This window comes from Somniosus microcephalus, chromosome 11 (genome assembly GCF_052327205.1).
Source record: "Somniosus microcephalus isolate GS21.2 chromosome 11, FLI_Smic_1.0, whole genome shotgun sequence".
Classification (NCBI taxonomy): domain Eukaryota; kingdom Metazoa; phylum Chordata; class Chondrichthyes; order Squaliformes; family Somniosidae; genus Somniosus; species Somniosus microcephalus.
The window spans coordinates 155,197,119-155,214,818 of NC_140997.1; the positions used below are offsets into that span (position 1 = coordinate 155,197,119).

Below are 17,700 nucleotides of genomic sequence, written 5' to 3' on the forward strand. Positions count from 1 at the left end.
AGGGAGCCCTTTGGCACCTAACTTTTCACCTGCAAGCCTATACCTTGCATGTTGGCAGTCTTGCTCTACCAAGGAGTTCATCACAGGCAAACCAGATTGTCCACCTTAATGTTAGCCTCCAGCTGGGATTGATTTCAACCTTCCAAGATTAATCTTAACACTGCGGTGACCAATTTGGAAGCAAAAAAGTCCTAAGTGTTTTCCTTGTACGCTTACTTTAGTTATAAAAATATTGCAGGTGGATAAAAGGCTGTTTGACAATTAAGCAGAGAACTGGGACTGACTAATGTGCCAGAACAGTCAGTAAGGGAGTTGTGGCTTGCAGGGCGTGGGGTGGGGTCATGGAGGGAAAGAGGGAGTGGGGACCAGTACTTTCTGCAGTGTTACAATAGCAGTGGGAGCGGCACTGAATTTTTACACAGTACTTGTGTTGAGCTCCAGGGGGTCTGTGGGATTTAACACAGGAGAGGGGCCTCTGAAGCAAAAATGTTGGGGAAACCAATTAAGACAACTGAAATTCAAACCACCAAGACCAGTGTACTTAATCCAATTCATCACCAAAGACTATAACTCAAGCACAAGTCACATTTCAAATTTATTAAACCATTTTTTTGACAAATAATGGAAGCACCCAATTGAGGGAAATGATTCAGTTGAATTTCCTGAACATTAGGAAGGCCACCAGAGATCAGGGCTCCTGCTGCCAACTTCACAGCCATGAGAAGAACCTCAGAACCTACAGAGAATGAAAAGCCAGTGGAGTCAGGACTAGAATTGAGGTTTCATAAAAAATCAACACTCACCTGGAGAAGAACTCAGAACCTACAGCTTCACTTCCCATGTCCTTCAGATCAGCATCCCGAATAATCAGGGGTCTGAGGGAGGCCTCACCTTCCCACACAGGCTCCAACTCTGCAACAATTAGTTCAATCCAGTGACAAACATCCAACAATAGCCTCAACACCCAATACCACCACAACATACCAAGCTCAGATAGGAGCTCCCTCCTGCACCTGGAGGGCAGTCTTCCACCAGATCACAATCTTGGGCTCTGCAGTTGCCCCCATCACAACAGGCACAAACCGCATTGGATCCTTCCACCGGGGACCGGTCCACTTCAGTCACCAGGGACCATCTGAACAAGGAAGCAAGCCATTGGTCAGAGTGCATCTGTATTTCAAAAAGAAAGAGGTTCCCATTCTAGGGTAGATTGCTCACTGGTTGGCTGGCTTCTGGAAGGAACAAGCTTTGTTGACTGAATCTGGCTTTTGATCTGCTGCAGCTACTTTCAGGTGGCAACTGATGAAGATCTGCAGAAGAAACATGCAGGAGTTACTCAGCGTCAATGCTCATCATCTTACCATCAACATCTGGCCTCCTCTTACCAAGTTCTGGTCATCCTCAAAGAAGCGGAATGCATCCAGGTTGAACTGGAGCTTGTCCTGGTGATCTCGCGGAGACACGAAAGAGGAAAGGAGTCTTCGCCTCAGCTGTCCAACAGGCAACTGGAAAGAGGGTCACAGAGCTGCATCATTGAGAATGGATCCCAGCAGCCAATCAGTTATGGGATCGTGGAGCCCAGCTAAAGACCTTACCCGTTGAAGTCAATGACGTGGTATCTGGGGGTGGAGTCCTGGTCTGGGCTCAGTTTAGCTACACAGCGGTCAATGTAGAGCCTCAGTGGCATATGTTTCATGGTCACAACAGAGGCCTCGATGTGAATGAGGTCACCCAGGAGGTAGATATTGGAGGCACGCTCTACACTCCAGTCATCTGGATGAGATTGGGGGGGGGGGGGAAAAAAAGAGAACGGGAAAGATTAAAAATAGTATTAACAGCACAGAAGCAGGCCATTCTGGTCCATGTTGGTGTTAATGCTTCACACAAGCATCCTCCCATTGATTCCAAGGAACAGGTAAAAGACAGGCAAGTTAGACTATCAGCCATCACTTGAAGGGATAATTACTAGTCCTAGCCCTTCTTGGCCTACCCCAGATCAGGCGTGTTCCCCAGATGTTCACCGTCAACTGAAGTTAGAAATAGCCAAATTCTAAGGTGCTTAATTGGGTCTAAAGTTCCAGTCTATCTCTCCCTAAAGGAATGATGTAAAGACATTACCATCCTCCAGACAGCACTTTAATAAGTTTAACTAGACTGTAACCTTCCAGATAGTATGAGGGTCTGGAATACTCCCCAGCATCTGCAACTCCTCAGTTCAAAATACAAATAGCTTACATTTCTTATTCAGAGATCCTGATTCTCAAATCTTTTGTACATTTTTACATTTCTATTATTCTTAATGCAGAATATCCACCAAAAATCAAACAAAAAGTACCTTTTTGATCCCTGCGACTCAGTTAAAAACTTAGACACTGCCTCTGAAGTTGACAAACACTTGCTCTTTCCAGCGACTTCTGACTTTCCATCTGAAAAGCTATTTTTAGGCTTTGTCGTTTATCCTTTGAAGTTTTCTGCTGATGTAAGCTAATTATCTCTAGTCATTCTCTAGAATTATTTTCTATTCTTAGTCATTTCAACTGTTAGCTTGCAGACTTCTCTGTTGTACAGGTGTTTCAAAACTTACCATAAAAAATGAGTCATTTATTTGATGCCATTCTTACCGAAGGGCTTCCATTCAATTTCTAAAATCACCTTTGCGGTTTGAAAGCAAATGTTGTGTCTACTAACTATTCCATTTTCAATTCAAAAACCATGTGATTGCTTGGTGTCATCTATTGAAGTCAAATTTTAAAAGTCTTCTGTTTGTACCTTTTACAACATGCAAATCAAAAACACTTCCAACTAGGGTGTTGGTTTTCCTAGCCATCTAGTTAGTTATATTACTGACTTCTGTTTCCTGTCTTTCATTTGAAATTACTTTTATCACAGGCACATGTTTTTTAATAATCTGTGTTCCTGTTTGAAGTGTCAGTTTTTAACACTTTACTTGGGCATTGCTTTTGTGTTTTTCCAAAACTGCAGACATCTCAGAAGCAAGCATTGGCTTCTTCAATAGGGTCTGTGTCTCAGCGTTAACAATCAATTACCATTTCAAAAGCTTGTGTGGTGTTTACAGCTTGTGTCAACACTTCATTTGATCTCAGAAGCCTGTAGTGACATAGCTTGTGTTGCCAAAGCTTTCCAGACTTCTAAACCCAATATGTCATGTATTAATACCAGAAATCTGTTCATAGGATGGTGTATTTCTTGGAATATGGCTCTTTCCTATACACTTACCAGTCATCAGGCACAGGGAGAACAGACTTCCCTCTGCCCCTTTGGAGGAGGAGAATGGGACCCAGGTCAGCACGATTGCTTTGCTGCTCACCGTCCTCGTCCTGTGGGAAGGCGGCCAGCTTTACTTCCAATTCTCAAACCCCACTATACCCTCCCCATAACACCCCTACCCCAAATTGGAGGGGGATTAAAAAAGAACCTCTGAATCATGCACCTCACCTGGGATAATGGCACTCAATAGGGACAATTGCTCCATTGGTTCTCACAATGACGCCTCCAATAGGGCTTGGCCTGTAGGACAGGTGGGTGGTGTAAATCAGCAGGTCTTCAGTCATCTGGGAGAGAGAGAGAGAGAGAGAGAGAGAGAGAGAGAGAGGAGATCTTTAGTGTCAGATACAGAACAGTAGACTTGGGCAAGAGGACAGTGTTCTGTGAACAACAAACACTCAGCCCTTCATACATTAATTAAGTAATTAAAATTAGAGACCCAGCCCTTTTCCTCCTTCCAAATATAAAACCATCCAATTCCATTTTAAGAGATACTGTAAGCCACCAGGGAGGGAGGGGAGGGAGAGGGAGGGGGGGGGGAGGGGGGGGAGAGAGGGGGGGGGGGGGAGAGGGGGGGGGGGGGGAGGGAGAGGGGGGGAGGGAGAGGGGGGGAGGGAGAGGGGGGGAGGGAGAGGGGGGGAGGGAGAGGGGGGGAGGGAGAGGGGGGGAGGGAGAGGGAGGGGGAGAGGGAGGGGTGGGAGGGGTGGGAGGGAAAGAGGAGGCACCTCAGTCATCCACCTGAAGCATTTAGATAGCACCGTTCATAGGAAGAACATCAAGGCACTTCACAGGGAAGTTAACAAAAAAAAAAAAAGTGACTAAAAGCTTAGTCAAATAAGTAGGTTTTAAGGAGTGGCTTAAATAGATGGTTGTGTGACAGACAAATGGGGTTTGGGGAGGAAGTGACCTGGGGAGGAAGTGACCTGGGATAATGCCAAATGGGATAACTGCTCCATTTGGTTCCCAGACACAAGTACTGAACAGCAGTCCACATCCCAACAAACCAGAGAATTCATCCAACAAGCCAGAGAATTCCTCCAAAGGATTGTCTTCAGTCTAGGTTTCCTCATCACCATTTCACCAGAAGCAAGTTGTGTCTGAACTACAGACACCTCAACTTGATGAAAAATGCCTCAATCTTCCCCAAGCATCTCTTGAATATTGACTAGGCGCTTCCCATGATCCTTCCTACAACAGGATCCAGAACTTCATGGAACCCCAACTGTTTCTCAGAAATTGACTTTGTATTAAAAGATTTTAAAATCTGCACATTCCCCCCATGTAGCTACAACCCTTCATTTCACACCCACCACAGTTAAAGACAGTCTATTAACCTGGCTCTTTGGTCCAGCTGCCCAGTTTTGATTCAACCAATAAAAGGTTGAATCAGGCTAAAACCACCACATGTGCCCCCAATATTCTGACCATGCAGTTCAATCAAAACTAAAGTTTAATTTAAAACTTAAATCATACTGTTAATCATTACAGGTCATAGAATTACATAGAACATACAGCATACAAACAGCCCAATCAGCCTATGCTAGTGTTTATGCTTCACACGAGCCTCCTCCCAGGGATCCACTGGTTGCAGAAGGTTTTAATCAGAAATTACATTACCTTTACTGTGCTGCCACATTCATGGAGCCCATGTTCAAATAGAACGGTGTGGTTTAGAAAGTAGATCCTAGTTGGCTGACAACCTGTTGTCCCCAAGGTCAGATCAGCTGCTTTAACTAGGTGCCTGGTTCCAAATAAATCCATCTGTACCGTGACCAGCAGGTTTTGCTCTCCACACTGCACCATCACAGTCTGCAGTGGAGACACACTTCGCCCCTCAGACACACTGAAAAGTGAACCAAAAGCTGGTCCTGGGGGGGGGGGGGGGGGGGGGGGGGGGGGGGGGGGGGGGGGGGGGGGGGGGGGGGACAGAAGGGGCCTTCTCAATGCTCCATGGGAAGTCCCAGTTTCTAAACTGCTGCCAAGTATCAGAGCAACAAACAGCTCCAACCAAAAGCAACAGCGGAAACAAACCCTTCACTCGTTACCCCATAATGCTAACTACTGCAGCTCAAATGTGAACTGAGGTGGAGCCCACTGCTCCCCTTTTATACACACAGCCTGCAGTCACCTGAAAACAATTGGACCAGGTGTGGCTACTCTTTCAAGTGGGGGTGATTGACCAAATTGACTGTAAATTAGTAAAATATGAAATAAAACTGAACAAACTAAATTAGCAACAAAATCTTAATTTAATTTGTTTTGTTTTATTTAATATTTTCTTAAGTTACAGTCAATTTGTTTAATCAAAAGAGCAACAAACTAAATTAGAATTTGATTGGCTGGGGTGCTTCTTTTGATTGCACAAATCAACCTTTTAACATTTTGATTAATTAAATCAACTGTAAATTAATAAAACTTTAAATAAAACTTTAAAAATTAAATTAAAATTGTGGGGTTTTTTGGCAATAAATCTTTTGGTTCTGTCATTTATTTATTTTATTAAAATGTGAACATTTTATTTACAGTATATGACATTTACAGAGCGTCTCAGCTTTTTGTACAATGTCACAAGTTGTCATTCCCTATGAGGTAGGGGTCCCAGTCTCTTCAAATTGGTGATGTGATCTCCAAGCTTCTTGATCATCTTCACTTGTTCATGCAGATTTTTTTTTCTTTTTTTAAAATTTGAACATTTTGCAGTGAATGACATTACAGAGTTCAATTCTCAGCTCTTTGTACAAAGTCACAAGCCCTCATGCCTACAAGGCAGGGGACCCAGTCTCTACAAATTGGTGATGTGAACTCCAAGCTTCTTGGTCGTCTTCACTTGGTCATCCAGATAGTGGGTCTCCAGGAATTCACACAGATGAGGGTCGGCACTTCTAGTGGAGGGTTTGTGCAGATCTGGCAGACTCTGGTTGACACTCTTCTCCATCTGCAGTGCTCTCTGCATCGTCGAGCGGAGCCTCCCTCTCTTTTGGTGTACAACTTAGCTGCAACTTAACAAAATGTTAAATAAGACTTAACAACTTAAATTAAAATTACATCGGCCGAGGAAACAATGCTCTCCAGTCCCTGTGGTGCCCACCTGTCTCGGAAGGTCTCGAGCGTGCTGGCGGACACCGCGTGCTCCATCTCCAGGGCCACCCAGGCGCAAACGTGGCTGCGGAACAGAGGCAGGCAGTCGGGCCAAACGACCCCCCGACCGCCCACTGCCTGGACCAGTTAATGGCCACTTAGGCCAGGCCCAGGAGCAGTCCAACGAGGAGGTCCCCCGACCTGCCCGCTCCCCTCCGCACCGGGTGACCAAAGATCAGGAGCGTGGGACTGAAGTGCAGCCAGAAATCGAAGAGCAGGCCCTTCAAATAATGGATGAGGGGCTACAACCTCTCACAATCCATATAAACATGAACAATCTGGGTCTATGGGAATGAGACAAGTTCAGCTTTTTTTTTGATGTACTGAAACAGGATATAAGGAAAGAAACATGTACAGCCTCTTAAAGAACATGTATTGTATTCAACTGATGTAACGTTAATCATACTTTACAACTTCAAATAAATACAGACCAATATTTTATTGAGTAACGTGATAACAGGTAACGGAAAGAAGTCTACTTACACCTCCATAATGTAAAGTCCGCGCCTCAATAATACACGGACTTCGGGAGAACAGTTTAACAGGTACTTTACTGAACAAGAGGCAGCTTGAAACTGAAACTACAGAAGCCTGCTAGGGCCTTTTATACATTGGTGGTCACTGCCGGTCCTGCAGTCTAAGACCAGTTATTCCCTTAAAGGTACATGTAGTGTATGTGCCTTTTAGAGCCCCCTGTGTACTGTAATGCCGGTAATGGCCACTCGGGCTATATAAGCCTGTATATTGTGTTGTATCAGTTAGTTCACCTCCAGACTTTGTTCAGTAAACACCTGTGAAACCAAATCCTGCCTTCAGTGTCTCTATTAACACACGGATACAACAGTGGCGACGAATTGGAAACGGACTTACCTGCAATTCGGCAGCACCTCAAGGACATCGATTCCTCAGAAGTCCAAAGTCGAAGAAAAGCAAGAAAAAAAAACTGTGGTTTCACCAGCTAGCCGAGCTGGTGGCAAGTACTGCAATAATCCTTCCTGGGTGGGCTGGGGCTCCATCGGCTGGCTCTGCGGCGAGGCCAAGCAGCGAAGGCGGAGGCAAGCAGAAACAGATGGGGGGGAGCACTCGGGAGACGGCCGGCGCTGCAATGCAGGTCGGTGTTCGGATGTAGCAGAGGGGGGTGAAAAGTCCAAGAGAATCCGGCGGGAACGACTCTCCACCTGTAAATACAATTTTTTTTTTAAAAACCGCGGAAAACAGCGTTGTCAGCAGCAGCAGCGGCAGGAAAGTGCAGGAAGCACCCAATCTTTTCTGAAGGAAAGAAAGAAAAGCGCGGGAAGCACCATTTTTTTCCCAGGATGCCTAAGGCTGGCAATATTGATGCTTTTGATAACGATATAGAGGATTGGACCACATATGTGGAAAGAGTGGAGGTATATTGCACAGCAAATGGAATAGAAAATGATAAAACGGCGTCAGTACTTCTAAATCTAATGGGCACAAAGACATACGGGCTGTTACGAAACTTAATCACTCCAGCCAAACCAAAGGACAAGAATTTTAAGGAAATTGTTGATACCCTACAGGAGCACTTAAACCCAACATTGCTGCTGATAGCAGAACGATTCAAATTCTTCAAGAGGAATCAGCACAAGAATGAAAGTAATGCTGATTACCTCACCGAATTATGAAAGCTGTCAAAGCACTGCCAATTCGGGGCAGGACTGGCAGATTCTCTTCGAGACAAATTCGTCTGCGGTCTCCTAAGTGAAGGAACACAGAAAAGGCTGCTCTCTGAGATAGATTTGACACTGGACAAGGCTTTCAGTATGGCTGTATCATACGAAGCAGCCGCAAGAGGAGCTGCAGAGATACAGCAAAAGACACAGGACTTCGGCACCCAGGAAATGACACAGGGTTTTGAGAGATGTTATCGCTGCGGCAGATCCACCCATGACCAGAGGGACTGCTGGTTCAAGGACAAAGCATGCAGGCAATGCGGAAAGATTGGACACATTGCACGGGTATGCCGATCTGGACAAAAAAAATCCACGGACAGGAAAAAAAAATCAATAAAGAAAAGTACAGAAAGGTACAAATGATGACGGACAGTAGCTCCGAAGACCAGAAGAATGATAGCGACTCCGGAAACAAGAGACTAAGCTGTCTCAAATTACATAATGTAATTGCCAAAGAAGATTACCAGACCATTTGCGTTACCCTCATGATAGCAGGGTCGCCAGTTAAAATGCAGCTAGATACAGGATCAGCTCTGACCGTCATAAATCGACGGGATTACGAGCGGCTATTTCCGCATATACCTTTAAAAGACACATCCATTATCTTGAAAACATATACGGGGCAGAAAGTATACCCCAAAGGAAAAATAAGGGTGCCTGTTGTATACAACGGCAACAAAATACAGAAGTTGTATTTATACGTTCTACAAGATGGTGGTCCACCGCTATTGGGACGTGAATGGACCAGGAAGATACGTTTAGACTGGCACTCCATTCAGGCACTGACGGTGACCAGTAAGAAAAAAAATGATGATGATGTCATACCTGAACGATTAAAAGACATCTTGGCCAACGCCAAGGAAGTGTTTCAAGAGAAACTAGGAACCATTAAAGGCATCACCGCCTCAATAAAAGTGGAAGATGCGGCAATTCCCAAGTTTTTTAAGGCAAGGCCGGTGCCATACGCAATTCGTCCAGCAGTCGAGGCAGAGCTGGAGAATTTGGAAAAGGCAGGCGTATTATCCAAGATAGATTGGAGCGAGTGGGCAACACCCATCGTCCCGGTCATGAAGAAAACGTTGAATAATGATAAATCTGAAGAACAGAGAAAAATTCACATCTGTGGAGACTTCAAGGTGACTGTAAACCCGGTCCTTCACACAGTACAGTATCCTCTTCCGAGGATAGAAGATATTTTCGCCTCACTATCCGGAGGGAAACGTTTCACCAAAATTGACTTGGCACAGGCATATCTACAGATGGAGGTTGAAGAGGCCTCTAGAAAGTATCTCACGATAAATACACACAAAGGCCTGTACCACTACAATCGACTGGTTTTCGGAGTAGCATCAGCTCCAGCTATCTGGCAAAGAGCTATGGAGCAAGTCCTCCAAGGGATTCCGGGGTCTCAATGCTACCTAGACGACATCCTTGTAACAGGAGAAAACGACAACGAGCACCTTGCCAATTTGGAGCAGGTGCTCACTAGGCTGAGAGAACGGGGCCTACGAGCAAATCGCCCCAAGTGTGAATTTTTCCAGAAACAAATATCATATTGTGGCCACATAATTAACGAGGAAGGGTTGCATAAGTCACCTGAAAAAATTGAAGCGGTCATAAAAGCCCTAGCACCTGAAAATGTTTCACAATTAAGGTCGTTCCTGGGATTGATAAATTAATATCATAAATTTTTACCGAACTTATCAACTCTTCTGCACCCTCTTAATGAACTGCTACAAACAGGAGTAATTTGGAAATGGAGCGAAGACTGTAAACGTGCCTTCCATAAATGCAAAGACTTAATCACGTCCAAGGAAGTTTTGGCTCATTACAACCCATCACTGCCAATCAGACTGGTGTGCGATGCATCCCCTTACGGCGTAGGAGCGGTATTATCGCATAGATTCCCTGATGGCTCGGAACGGCCGATAGCTTTTGCGTCACGCTCATTGAACTCAGCTGAGCGTAACTATGCCCAAATCGACAGGAAAGCACTCAGCCTGGTATGGGGAGTGAAGAAATTCAACCATTACCTACACGGAGAAAAAATTACCTTGTTGACTGACCATCAACCCCTCATCTCCATATTCAACCCTAAACAGGGTGTTCCCATTATGACAGCGCAAAGGCTACAGAGGTGGTCCCTTTTTCTAGGGGCACACCAATATGACATAGAATACAAAGGATAAAAACAGCATGGGAATGCTGACGGTTTATCGCGCCTACCGTTGCCAACGGTAGAAGAGGCACCTACAGTAGACCCAGTGGAGATGTTCCACTCTACCATAGTCGAATGTCTACCAGTAACAAATTCTGCCATTGAAAGGGAAACGAGAAATGGCCCGACTCTCTCACGAGTCTACGATTTAACAGTGAAGGGATGGCCAGCACATAGCAAACCATTGTTGCCAGCATTCTCGCATAGAAGAGAACAGCTGTCAGTGTGCCGAGGAACCTTGATGTGTGGATCCAGAGTGGTGATTCCACCCAAACTCCAGGATAAAGTGCTAAAGGAGCTTCATGAGGGGCATCTGGGTGGAGTGAAAATGAAGAACCTAGCCAGGGCGTTTGTATGGTGGCCAGGTATCGATGGAGACATCGAAGAAATGACCAAGAGCTGCCTAGGATGCCAGAAGGTCCAAAACGCTCCACCACAAGCCCCTCTACATCCATGGGAGTGGCCCTCATCTCCATGGCAAAGGGTACACATCGACTTTGCTGGTCCATTTATGGACTCAATGTTCTTAATCGCGGTTGATGCACACTCCAAGTGGCCGGAGGTAATAAAGATGTCCTCCACCACCACGGAAAAAACCATCACAGTGTTAAGGACCATATTTGCCAGGAATGGGCTGCCTGAACAGATCTATTCTGATAATGGACCGCAATTTGTGTCCGAAGAATTCAGGAAGTTCTTAAAAAAACAATGGGGTTAAGCACTACACGTCCGCCCCATACCATCCCGCCACCAATGGATTGGCTGAAAGGTTTGTCCAGACCTTCAAGAAGGCCATAAAGGCCATGGGTAATGAAGACATAAAACTTCAGCATAAGGTAGATAACTTCTTGTTTGCATACAGGAATGCAACACATATGGTTAAAAACCAAACTCCCGCCATGATGTTCTTCAATAGAAGCCTAAGATGCCGGCTTGATTTGATCAAGCCAAACATCAGAAGGGACGTGGAGAACCGGCAATTTCAAGGCATGAATGAAAGGCCAACTAGAACCTTCCAGATAGGTCAACAAGTTTTGGCCCGGGACTACCGTACTGAGAAATGGCAGCCTGGAACTATTTGCACACGACTAGGACCGCTGATGTATACCGTGGACATTGGAGAAAGCATAATAAGGCGCCATGCTGACCAGATCATAGAGTCATCTGAAAAGGGACAACCTACACCACAACTCTATACGCCTAATGATGAAGTAGAGATACCCATAGTATCTACCTCCGATCCGGTGATACTGGAACCAGATGAACCCGACACTGGCATTCAAGCCGAATCAGCCTTGCCAAAAGAACCTACTACACCACCAGAAACTACTACACCACCGAGGCGTTATCCGGACCGAGTCAGGAAGCCTCCAGAGAGACTGACTTATAATTGATTAACTGCAGCAATGTGTAGATTATTGTTCTTGTAACATGTAATTAATGATTACTTAAAATATTATGTACTGGTTGGCTAAAAGGGGAGGAATTGTAGTGTATGTGCCTTTAAGAGCCCCCTGTGTACTGTAATGCTGGTAATGGCCACTCGGGCTATATAAGCCTGTATATTGTGTTGTATCAGTTAGTTCACCTCCAGACTTTGTTCAGTAAACACCTGTGAAACCAACTCCTGCCTTCAGTGTCTCTATTAACACACAGATACAACAGTACATACACAACAATTCCTCCCCTTTTAGATAAACAGTACATAACATTCATTTAACAACTAAATAATAACTAATTACAATTACAATTTCCTCAGTAATATATATATCAACTGAAATAGTCATTTATAAGTTCAGTCTTTGAGGAGGCTTCCTGATCCGGACTGGATAGCACCTTTCTCGAGTATCCTGTTCTGGCGGTGGAGTCAATTCTGGCTCATTGTCATTGGTTGGTTCGTCAGCTTCCAATACCCCTGCTTCTGAGGTAGACGCAATCTGTACTTCGGGCTCATTACCAGGTGCACATGCTTGTGGTACAGGTTTGGCTTGCTCCTGTGACTCTAGAATCTGGTCAGCATGGCGTCTCACGATGCTCTCTCCAACGTCCACTGTGTACATTAGTGGTCCCTGCTGTGTGCATATCGTGCCTGGCAGCCATTTTTCTGTTCGGTAGTCGCGGGCCAAGACTGGTTGCCCTATCTTGAAGCTCCTGGTTGGCTTCTCATTTATGTGCTGGAACTGCTTATCCTCAACATCTCGTCTTATGTTTGGTTTGAGCAAATCCAAGCGACATCTTAGTCTCCGGTTGAAAAACAGTACGGCTGGAGTTTGGTTGGTTACTGCATGTGTCGCATTCCGGTAAGCAAACAGGAAGTTATCCACCTTGTGTTGCAGTGGTATGTCATCATTATACATTGCATTTATGGCCTTTTTAAAGGTCTGAACAAACCTCTCAGCCAATCCATTTGTGGCTGGATTATATGGGGCAGATGTGTAATGTTTCACCCCATTATTATTCAGGAACCTCCGGAAATCCTCCGACACAAGCTGTGGGCCATTGTCGGAACAGACCTGTTCTGGTAACCCATTCCTGGCGAAGATGGTCCTTAGGACTGCAATAGTTTTCTCCGTGGTGGTGGAGGACATTTTAATGACCTCTGGCCATTTCGAATGGGCGTCCACAGCGATTAGAAACATTGAGTCCATAAATGGACCAGCGAAATTAATGTGTACCCGTTGCCATGGAGATGAGGGCCACTCCCATGGATGTAGCGGGGCCTGGGGTGAGGGTTTTGGACCTTCTGGCATCCTGTGCATCTCTTGGTCATATCCTCGATTTCTTTATCGATTCCCGGCCACCACACAAACGCCCTGGCTAGGCTCTTCATTTTTACCCCTCCCAGATGACCCTTGTGAAGCTCATTGAGTACGCTATCTCTCAACTTGGGTGGAATTACCACTCGGGATCCACACATCAAGGTTCCCTGGCACACTGACAGCTGTTCCCTCCTTGGCGAGAATGCTGGCAACAGTGAGTCGCCATATGCTGGCCATCCCTTCACCGTCAAATCATAGACCCGAGAGAGTGTCGGGTCATTTCGGGTTTCCTTCTCAATACTTGCGTTTGTAACAGGCAAACATTCGACCATGGTCGCATGGAATATCTCCACAGGGTCCACTGCAGGTGCTTCTTCCGCCGTAGGCAACGGTAGGCACGACAGCCCATCAGCGTTTCCATGTTGTTTCGTACCTTTGTACTCTATGTCATACTGATGTGCCCCTAGAAAAAGTGACCATCTTTGCAGCCATCATCACCGGAACGCCCTTCTTTGGGTTAAAAATTGAGACCAGGGGTTGATGATCAGTCAGTAGGGTGAATTTCTGATCATGCAGATAGTGATTGAACTTCTTCACCCCCCACACCAGGCTGAGGGCCTCCCTGTCAATCTGGGCGTAGTTACGCTCGGCTGAGGTTAGCGAGCGTGATGCAAAGGCTATCACATGCCAACCGAATCGGTAGTGTTGGGTTGTAGTGGGGCAATACTTCTTTTGAAGTGATTTGGCATTTACATTCCTGAAAGGCACGCTTACACTCATCACTCCATTTCCATGTTACACCAGTTTGAAGGAGGGCGTTCAGTGGGTGCAGAATTGTAGATAAATTCAGCAAGAACTTATGGTAGTAGTTCACCAACCCGAGGAACGACCTCAGTTGCGACACATTTTCTGGTGCTGGAGCCTTGACTACAGCCTCAATCTTGTCCGGCGACTTATGCAACCCTTCCTCATCAATCATGTGGCCACAATACGAGATTTGTCTCCTGAAGAACTCGCATTTGGGACGGTTGGCTCGTAGCCCATATTACTGCAATCTCGTGAACACCTGTTCCAGGTTGGCAAGGTGTTCATTGTCATTTTCGCCCGTAACCAGGATGTCGTCCAAATAACACTGGGTCCCCGGGATCCCTTGCAGGACTTGTTCCATGGCCCTCTGCCACATAGCCGGGGCCGATGCTACCCCAAATACCAGTCGATTGTACTGGTAAAGGCCTTTGTGAGTGTTTATCGTGAGGTATTTCCTTGATGCTTCTTCCACCTCCATTTGTAGATACGCTTGAGCCAGGTCAATCTTTGTAAAATGTTTCCCTCCAGATAGTGAGGCGAAAATATCTTCTATCCGCGGAAGCGGATACTGTACTGTGTGCAGGACTGGGTTCACAGTCACCTTGAAGTCCCCACAGATGCGAGCCTTCCTTGGCTCCCCAGGCGTGCTGCTCAATGCTTTCTTCATTACAGGAACGATGGGTGTGGCCCACTCGCTCCAGTCCACCTTAGACAGCACCCCCGAACGCTCCAGACTCTCCAATTCAGCTTCCACAGCTGGGTGTATCACGTATGGCACCGGTCTGGCCTTGAAAAATTTTGGGGTTGCGTTATCCTGAGTCTTTATGGTTGCCTTTACTCCTTTTCGAGTCCCAAGTCCTTGTTGGAACACCTCTTCCACGTCAGATAGAATTTGTGACAGACATCCAGGTGCGACGTCATCATCTTTTTTGTCAGTCACAGTTAGTGCCAGAATGGAATGCCAATCCAATTGTAGTCTTCGGATCCATTCACGTCCCAATAATGGTGGTCCTCCATCTCGTAGTATATACAAGTATAGTTTCTGTGTTTCCTTTCTGTTATATTCAACTGGCACCCTTATTTTTCCTCTGGGGTAGACCTTTTGCCCCGTGTATGTCTTAAATACAATGGATGTGTCCATTAAGGGTATGTGTGAGAATAGCCGCTCATAGTCTCGTCGATTCATGACAGTTAGGGCAGATCCTGTGTCCAATTCCATCTTCACTGGGGACCCTGCTATCCTGAGGGTGACCCAAATGGTTCGGTGATCTTCTTTTGCGATCACGTTGTGTAATTTTAAACAACTTAGTCGCCTGCTCCCGGAGTCCTTATCACTCTCCTGATCTTCGGAACTACTATCTGTCAGTTTCTTTACTTTCCTGTACTGTTCCTTAGTAGTTCTTGTCGTGTTGGTCTTCTTTCCCGACCTGCAGAATCTTGCTATATGTCCCATTTTCCCGCATTGCCTGCATATTTTGTCTTTAAACCAGCAGTCCTTCTGCTCATGGGTTGTTCTGCCGCAGCGATAGCACTTTTCGGCTCCATACGCCATTTCGTTAGCGCTGTATTCTTGTGGTTTCTGTTGTATTTCCGCAGCTCCCCGTGCTGCTGCTTCGTAGGATACTGCCACGCTGAAAGCCTGTTCTAGCGTCAGGTCCTTTTTTGAAAGTAGTCGTTTCTGGGTTCCTTCACTCTGGAGCCCGCAGACAAACTTATCCCGTAAGGTGTCTGCCAGTCCTGCTCCGAACTGGCAGTGCTTCGATAACTTGCGTAGTTCCGTAAGATAGTCAGCATTGCTCTCATCTTTGTGCTGGTTTCTTTTATGGAACTTGAATCTTCCTGTAAGATATGAACAAACTCCTCAAAAGTTTCCTCCATTGGTTTAGCTGGGGTAATTAAATTCCGCAATAGGCCGTACGTACTCGCACCCATCAGATTTAATAATACCGACGCCCTCTTTCCATCGGCCACTTAATTTGCCTTGCAGTACACTTCGATTCTTTCTGCATACGTGATCCAGTCTTCTACCTCGTTGTCGAAAGCAGTGATACTGCCACTTTTCGGCACCTTGGGCGATTTAAAATGGCGCCTCCCGCGCTTTTGCTTCTTCCCCAATGGAATAAAATGGCGCCTCCCGCGCTTTTGCTTCTTCCCCAACGGGATAAAATGGCGCCTCCCACGTTTTTGCTTCTTCCCCTTACTGCCACGCTGCTCCTAGCGTTCTACGGGGTAATGGCGGCGACCCGCAGCTTCGGCACGTCTCGCTTTCCTTCCCCCCCGTTTAGTTTCTCTCTGCTGTCCTGTTCCCGAGCACTGACCGCGCCCTGTGTGCTCCACCCTCTCTCTCCTGTTTTCTTTTCCTGGCGACGCTGCGCGGCCCGATTTGTAGAGCCGCTCGATCGAGCTTGAGCCCGCCGCAGTCCGGAAGGGTCAGCGCGCTACCTGCTACCAGCATGATTCGCTGGAACCACAGTCTCTCCCGCAATTCTCCAAACACCGATGGATTCTTTGGGCGGTTGCCCTCGGTCGCCGCCCGTTGCTCAGACTACGACCTTCCAGGACCTTCCTTTCAGGCGAGATCCCTGTGAGATGATGCCACACTGCAGGTGAGTTCGAACTTACTCGTCGCCACTGTAAAGTCCGCGTCTCAATAATACACGGACTTCGGGAGAACAGTTTAACAGGTACTTTACTGAACAAGAGGCAGCTTGAAACTGAAACTACAGAAGCCTGCTAGGGCCTTTTATACAGGGGTGGTCACTGCCGGTTCTGCAGTCTAAGACCAGTTATTCCCTTAAAGGTACATACACAACACATACCATTGCCCGACTTCGAAATTGGCTCAGCTCATCCGCTGATGAAACCCTCGTCTATGCCTTCGTAACCTCTAGCCTTGACTATTCCAATGTTCTCCTGGCCAGCCTCCCATTCTCCACTCTACATAAACTTGAGCTCATCAAAAACCCTGTTGCCATATTCTAACTCGCACCCCAAATCCCGTTCACCCATCACCCCTGTGCTCGCTGACCTGCATTGACTATTGGTCTGGTAACACCTTGATTTAAAAATTCTCAACCTTGTTTTCAAATCCCTCCATGACCTCACCCCTGCCTATCTCTGTAAACTCCTCCAGCCCTGCAACGCTCCGAGATCTCTGTGCTCTTCCAATTGTGGTCTCTTGCGCATTCTCGATTTCCATTGCTCCACCATTGGCGGCCGTGCCTTCAGCTGCCTTTGCCCGAAGCTCTGGAATATCCTCCCTAAACCTTTCCTCCTCGCTACCTATCTCCTCGTTTAAGACGCTGGCAAGCAGTCATCAACCTTAAGTTCTGATGAAACGTTAACTCAGTTTCTCTCTCCACAGATGCTGCCTGACCTGCTGAGATTTTCCGGCATTTTCTGTTTTTATTTCTGATTTCCAGCATCTGCAGTATTTTGCTTTTGTCCTCCTTTAAGACGCTCCTTAAGACCTACCGCTTTGACCAAGCTTTTGGACTCTTGTTCTAAAATCTCCATATGTGGCTCAGTGTCAAACCTTATTTGATAACGCTCCTGTGAAGCACCATGGGACGTTTACAATTTTATAGGCACTACATAAGGCCAAGTTCCTGTAGTTTTTAAAGCTGCACGTGGGCTCTTTTACAATCCTTATTGTGCAAGGCCCTAAAAAAGATTGGAGACATGTTCACAGTGAGATTGGATCCAGATCTAAACAGGGTAAAATGACCTACTGTCTGATGCAGTCTGCAGTGATCTGTTGAGGTCAAGTAGCTGATTGGATGAGGTGAATTGGTCA

The 17,700-nt window shown here is 46.2% G+C and overlaps 1 pseudogene across 1 annotated transcript; it reads right to left on the minus strand.

The window, feature by feature from the left end:
* Nucleotides 1–809: 809 nt before the first annotated feature.
* Nucleotides 810–3,572, minus strand: LOC147110951 (zona pellucida sperm-binding protein 3-like; annotated as a pseudogene). Its single transcript, XR_015079887.1, has 5 exons — nt 3,457–3,572; nt 3,238–3,338; nt 1,596–1,773; nt 1,386–1,505; nt 810–1,310 (listed from the first exon to the last, which is right to left on the minus strand). The product of XR_015079887.1 is annotated as a zona pellucida sperm-binding protein 3-like (transcript).
* Nucleotides 3,573–17,700: the final 14,128 nt, after the last annotated feature.